The following is a 7816-nucleotide window of genomic DNA, read 5'->3' as shown; positions in this document are numbered from 1 at the left end:
GCACCGTATGGTCAGCACCCTCTAGGATCCTTTGCAGGTTACCTAGCGCTTCACTCATAGGCCGCTTCCTTGGTCTCTCATTCATCGTACCGGAAGCTCACCATTTAAATCGAACCAAGGCTGGTCAAGACCTTGGCTGACCTTGCTACGCGAGACGTCCTCTGTTGACTCTCCGTTAGCTGTTGCAACTTATCACTTAGGTCTCCCCCGAGACCTCATTCACAAGATGATCAAAATGATTTCCCAGCATTCTTGACATAAAACAATCATTTAAAAATAGGTCATAAATATAATTTCTAACAAACTCTTTACTTTCCACATTGTTCCACATCATTTCTCGTTATTCCACATTCTTCTACATTAATTCACATTGCTTATTCCACATCCAGTCATATGTATTCCCATTGTCTTCATCCATTCTCATCCAATCACATCATATTATATCTCATCACATCTATCCTCATATCTATCCTCATCACATCTCATCCAATTATATCTATCCATATCCACATCACATCATACTATCCTCATCACATCTCATCCATTCATATCTATCCATATCCACATCACATCACATCACATCCATTCACATCATATCTCATCCATTCACATCTACCTCGATTCACATCACATCTAATCACATCCGTTCACATCACATCTCATCCATTCACGTCTCATCACACCATATTCACATCCATTTACATCTCATCATATCATATTCACATCACATCACATCCATTCACATCTACCCAGATCTATATCACATCCATTTACATCTCATCATATCATATTCACATCACATCACATCCATTCACATCTACCCAGATCTATATCACATCCATTCACATCACATCACATCCATTCCCATCTCATTACGTCACACTCACATCTCACCGCATCTCACCACATCCATTCAGATATCATCACATCACATTCACATCCATTCACATCTCATCGTATCCATTTAGATAGCATCACATTCATTTAGATCCACATCTCATCACATCCACTCACATCTCCTCACATCTTATCACATTCACATCCACATTCATTTACATCACATCACATCTCATCACATCCACTCACATCTCCTCACATCACATTCACATCTTATCACATTCACATCCACATCCACATCCATTTACCTCACATCACATCTCATTCATTTACATATTGTATTTTCATTCCTTAAGCTTCATTAAATGAGAACTAATTCTAAACTTTCGTTTACTCATTGGATCCTCGATCCCCAAGTTTTCTCGATGGATATTTTCATATTCTTTCTCAAATTTCTTAATTAAAATATATTCAGTATTCTTCTTTTTTAATAAAAGATTCATGGGATTTACAAAAATCAATTCTACCCATATTTTCCAATCAAAATAATAATACTCAAAATTTCACTTTTGACAAATACTCATAATTTGAATTATGCCAAAAATTCCTCTTTTACCATTTAATTACTTGGATTTTAAATATCAAGGAAATTTCTCTTTTTGCATAAAAATAAATTTATCAAAAATTTTTCTTTTTGCATAAAAATAAATTTACCAAAAATTTCTCTTTTACCATTTAATTACTTGGATCTCAAATATCATGGGAATTCCTCTTTTTGAATAAAAATAAATTTACCAAAATTTACTCTTTTCTCATAATCAATTAATTATGCATAATTACAAAAAAATTATTTCTCATGAATATGATAAAAATCATTCTTTTTGCATAGGATGTCCAATCCTAGAATATGGTAGGAAGTCATCTTTTAACATTATGCATAAAAATAAGATATGTATTATTTTCTAAAAATTTTGCCATAGCTTTGCTTTTATTACTAATATTTCTCAAATTTTGCCAATAGCTTTGCTACTATTACTAATACTATTGCCATAGCTTTGCTACTATTACTAATATTTCTCAATTTTTTCTAAAGAATAAAAGCTTGTAATGAAAATATGATAGTAGTTCCTCTTTTATGCTTAAAATCAAACTATGAATCTAAATCATAATTTTAACCATAATCATAAACTTAATTATGATTATCCTACTAAATTAAACTAATTTCATTATTTCTCTTTTCCCAAATTGATAGGATAATCTATTTCTCATTTAGAATCAATCAAAGTAGTTTTTAACTACTTATAAATCATCTAAAAGAAATGACCATTATTTTGTTAACATAAAATCATAAAAATACCATTTTCTTAATCTCTAGCTTATCAAGCTTAGAGTTTAGCTTTGAATTAAGAGACTATCATTGAGAAGCATCCTTTTTCAAGGGATTTAGCCATAAAGATGGCTATTCTTTTAGAGAGAGAGATTCTTTATGGCTATTCTTTTAGAGAGAGAGATTTACTTAAAGAAAGCATTACAAATAAGCATAAAGATTAACTTTCTCTTAATTAAGCTTAAGACTTTAAGAAAAAGCTTGATTTGAATTAAAACAATTATTTAGAAAGCTTCTCAAGCTTGAGAGGGGTTGAGAAGAAGAAAGTCATTGAGATAAATTGGAAAAAACCATAAAATTTGATTTTGCCTCCAAGTTTGGCTTGATTCTCTATTAGTAGCAATGAAGCCCCTGACCAATCAATTGGTCCACCAAGAGGAGAAGAGCAACTCCAAGAGTTGGAGAGAGAGAGCTCCAAGCTCCCAAGAGAGAGAGGAAAATTTAAGGGATAATAGAAAATATGATTATTTTAATATAATACTAGCATGGTATAGCTCCCATACGAAAATACAAAGAAATGAAGGTCTATTTATAGGTGAGGGAGGCCGCTAACCAAGTCCGATTGGGTTCTAGAAATTTCCAGGTCAGTTTGACTCAATTTGGACAAGATTTAGATCAGTTTGGCTCCCTTTTTTATTTGGTTTGATCCAGGAGAGAGGAGAGATAAAAATATCACAATTTTTTTGAATTAAAAACCCTTCCACACATGTGAAAAAGGTGCCTACCTCAAGAATCCCCCTCTCCTTACCAAGGTGTTAAAAATGCATCATTATTCTAAAATATCTTATTTTTAAGTAATATCTCATAATTTTTAACTAATAAACCTTGTACTTAGTCAACTCTTCATCTTATGTGAGCATTTACTCATTTTTGGGTATTTTCTTTTATTCTTTTGGATTTATCTCATCCCAACACTTGGATTAATCCAATTGGTCCATTGGAAACTTAATTGGACCATAATCCAAAAATTTCTAAAAATATAGACCCTTAGGCTAAGGTCCCTTATACACATTTTCAATTAATTCCTAATGCACCTTGGAAAGTTCATTTTGAACTTCTATTTCAGAGCAATCCATTTTAGACACTAGGAGGATTTTTATATCCAAAGATATCTCAATTTTGGATTATCTCTCTCTAGGCCAAAACAGGGTAAAACAAGATCTTTCTTCTATTTCAGAGAGGGGAATAATTTAAAGAACAGAAGGGGAGGTTCTTACACCTTTACACCTCAAAAGCTGGAGGGAGGAATCTTACATCCTAACCCACTTAAAAAAATGCGAGATGTCCTCATCTCGCAGCAGCACAGCTGGAGGATAAACTCTTTCACCTTAAGATCCAACTGATTTTGGGGTTCCTTATAGTCTGGCCAACCCAAACAAAATCCTGGGATAAAGATCCCTTCTACAAAAAGAACATACAGAACTCATTATCAGAGAACAATTCATTCAAAACATACAGACATTCATATCCTTAACACAATAATGGTCCATCAGACCGGAAATTCCATCTGAACATTCCTCACAGAAATTTCAGTTATGCAAGTTCTCAATTTGTGATCCCTTAATTAGATCCACTGGGTCAAAGGTTAACAACAACAATCTATCTCACAGCACAATCCACTAATCTCATAGTGATCTATTGAAAGTTATAATCATCTTCCAGTTACTACCATCATCACTGGGATTCATCCCATTCATCCTCATTGTGGCTTTGTTTAACTTATCTTCTTTCAACTAGAATTCAGAAATCATTTTTAAATCAAAATCCAAATCAATTCATCAGCTCTCAACCAGAATTCAGAAATCAGATCAAGCAGCATTCGAATTCATCCTCTGGATAGCATTTTTGCTTATAACTTCAAGGTCTTAGATTTACTCGTATATATTGCCAGTAAAGAGCTGCAGTTATACCCACGGTATATACGGGTAGTCACGGTCCTTGGAGTTATAAGGTAAATACCATCATATCTAGGCCTCAAGCAAGTCAGGGATTCCACACAATTGCGGTATTCTGAATATCAATTTGTATGAATTTCATCACACAATTACAATCTTTTACTGATACTTCATAAATTTTTGACATTTCTTGCTTCTTGTTTGATCCACTTTAGTCAATTTTCTCTGATACCAGCTGAAAGATCCTTGCCCCCTTCACGCAACGAATTTCGGGGTGCTAGCAGGGCGGAAGTAGCACTTCTTACGCAGGCAGAACCTCTCACTCGGGGCCTCACCCACCACGAATATTCGGACAAGAGACTAATCCCTCGGTTCTTCCAAAACTGAACCCGAAAAAACTTCCCTCGTCCACCAATAGACATAGGCGATTCCTCTCGGATATTTTATTCTAACGTAGTCAAGGTTTTCACTAACCAAACTTATCCGACCGAACCCCTAAGTCACATGGTCAGATCAAGGAAGAGACTTGCACTTGGATAATAGAGTCCAACGCTTTTTTCCTCATCAAGAGGCACAACCGTTGATTCTTTTTCATAAAACAAGGGTTATCCGGGATTTATTTCAGCTGTTGTAATTTAACAAAACTGAGTCTCATTTTAGGGATCCATCAGTCCAGCCTAACCCCATCCATTCCCATGGGTTAGCCAATTGCCCTACCACTGTAGTGATAGGATCCATTTAGGAATTTGGTTATGTTTTGCCCCGAGTACCAGGGAAAAGAGTTCCCAGGCCCCCTTGCAGCCGGCGCTTCAAGCAAACTTCAAGATAGTCACACCAGTTACCAATATGAAATTGCCTGTTTCACAGATTCAGCTGTCTTTAAAACAATCTTTTAATGAAACCATAGTATCACACACCCAATATGAAATTGCCTGTTTCACAGATTCAGCTGTCTTTAAAACAATCTTTTAATGAAACCATAGTATCACTGATCATAATCCTCCAAAATATCCAACTTGAATTCTAATTTTCAATCGGTGTACCTGTGGCATCATTGGCAACCAGAACGCTCACCACCACTTGTTTACTCAGGGGCCTTTTAATAGTTCCTAGCTCATAGTACCTGGCAATATAATCACATAAGAAAATCCAAATGGACTCTCCATTGAAGATCAGCAAGATCAACCAACAGATCCATATAAAAGAGCCATGGACTCATCCATTGAGGACCAGCAAGGCCAATCAACCAGATCCATGCCTGAGTTTAGAAAAAAACTCTAACTCATTTTTCCATTTTTTTCCTTGACACACGCGTGGGTATCTTCGGCGAGCACCGTATGGTCAGCACCCTCTAGGCTCCTTCGCAAGTCACCTAGCGCTTCACTCATAGGCCGCATCCTTAGTGCCTCATCCACCGTACCAGAAGCTCACCATTTAAATCGAACCGAGGCTGGTCAAGACCTCGACCAATCTTGCTACACGAGACGTCCTCCGTTGACTCTCCGTCAGCTGTTGCAACTTATCACTTAGGTCTCCACGACCTCATTCACAAGATGGTCAAAATGCTTTCCCAGCATTCTTGACATAAAACAGTCATTTAAAAACAGGTCATAAATACAGTTTCTAACGAACTCTCAATTTTTTACATTGTTCCACATCATTTCTCATTATTCCACATTCTTCTACATCAATTCACATTGCTTACTCCACATCTAGTCATATGTATTCCCATCATCTTCATCCATTCTCATCCAACCACATCATATTACATCTCATCCATTCACATCTACCCATATCCACATCACATCACATCACATCCATTCACATCACATCTCATCCATTCACATATACCCCGATTCACATCATCACATCCATTCACATCACATCTCATCCATTCACGTCTCATCACACCATAGTCACATCCATTTACATCTCATCATATCATACTCACATCACATCACATCCATTCATATCTACCCAGATCTATATCACACCATAGTCACATCCATTTACATCTCATCATATCATATTCACATCACATCACATCCATTCACATCTACCCAGATCTATATCACATCCATTCCCATCTCATTACGTCACATTCACATCTCACCGCATCTCACCACATCCATTCTGATATCATCACATCACATTCACATCTCATCGCATCTCACCACATCCATTCAGATATCATCACATCACATTCACATCCATTCACATCTCATCGCATCCATTTAGATATCATCACATTCATTTATATTCATTCAGATCCACATCTCCTCACATCACATTCACATCTTATCACATTCACAACCACATTCATTTACATCACATCACATCTCATCCACATTCATCACATCCACTCATATCTCCTCACATCTTATCACATTCACATCCACATCCATTTACATCACATCACATCTCATTCATTTACATATTGTATTTTCATTCCTTAAGCTTCATTAATGAGAACTAATTATAAACTTTCATTTACTCATTGGATCCTCGATCCTCCCAGGGATTCTAGATTCCCTTTTCTGAGCAAGTTTTCTCGATGGATATTTTCATATTCTTTCTCAAATTATACAAAAATCAATTCTACCCATATTTTCCAATAAAAATAATAATACTCAAAATTTCACTTTTGACAAATACTCATAATTTGAATTATGCAAAAAAATTCCTGTTTTACCATTTAATTACTTGGATTTCAAATATCATGGGAATTCCTCTTTTTGTATAAAAATAAATTTACCAAAAATTTCTCTTTTACCATTTAATTACTTGGATCTCAAATATCATGGGAATTCCTCTTTTTGAATAAAAATAAATTTACCAAAATTTACTCTTTTTTCATAATCAATTAATTATGCATAATTACAAAAACTTTATTTCTCATGAATGTGATGAAAATCATTATTTTTGCATAGGATGTCCAATCCTAGAATATGGTAGGAAGTCATCTTTTAGCATTATGCATAAAAAGAAGATATGTATTATTTTCTAAAAATTTTACCATAGCTTCGTTGCTATTACTAATAATTCTCAAATTTTTCTAAAGAATAAAAGCTTGTAATGAAAATATGATAGTAGTTCCTCTTTTATGCTTAAAATCAAACTATGAATTTAAATCATAATTTTAACCATAATCATAAACTTAATTATGATTATCCTAATAGATTAAGCTAATTCCATTATTTCTCTTTTCCCAAATTGATAGGATAATCTATTTCTCATTTAGAATCAATCAAAGTAGTTTTTAACTACTTATAAATAATCTAAAAGATTATTTTGTTAACACAAAATCATAAAAATACTATTTTCTTAATCTCCAGCTTATCAAGCTTAGAGTTTAGCTTTGAATTAAGAGACTATCATTGAAAAGCATCATTTTTCAAGAGATTTAGCCATAAAGATGGCTATTTTTTAGAGAGAGAGAGATTTACTTTAAAGAAAGCATTACAAATAAGCATAAAGATTAACTTTCTCTTAATTAAGCATTAAGACTTTAAGGGAAAGCTTGATTTGAATTAAAATAATTATTTAGAAAGCTTCTCAAGCTTGAGAAGGGTTGAGAAGAAGAAAGTCACTGAGATAAATTGGAAAAAACCATAAAAATTGATTTTACCTCCAAGTTTGGCTTGATTCTCTATTAGCATAGTGAAGCCCCCAACCAATCAATTGGTCCACCAAGAGG

Source organism: Cibotium barometz, chromosome 18 (genome assembly GCF_041138505.1).
Source record: "Cibotium barometz isolate CiBa-2024 chromosome 18, ASM4113850v1, whole genome shotgun sequence".
NCBI classification, from domain to species: domain Eukaryota; kingdom Viridiplantae; phylum Streptophyta; class Polypodiopsida; order Cyatheales; family Cibotiaceae; genus Cibotium; species Cibotium barometz.
This window is presented reverse-complemented; position numbering follows the sequence as displayed.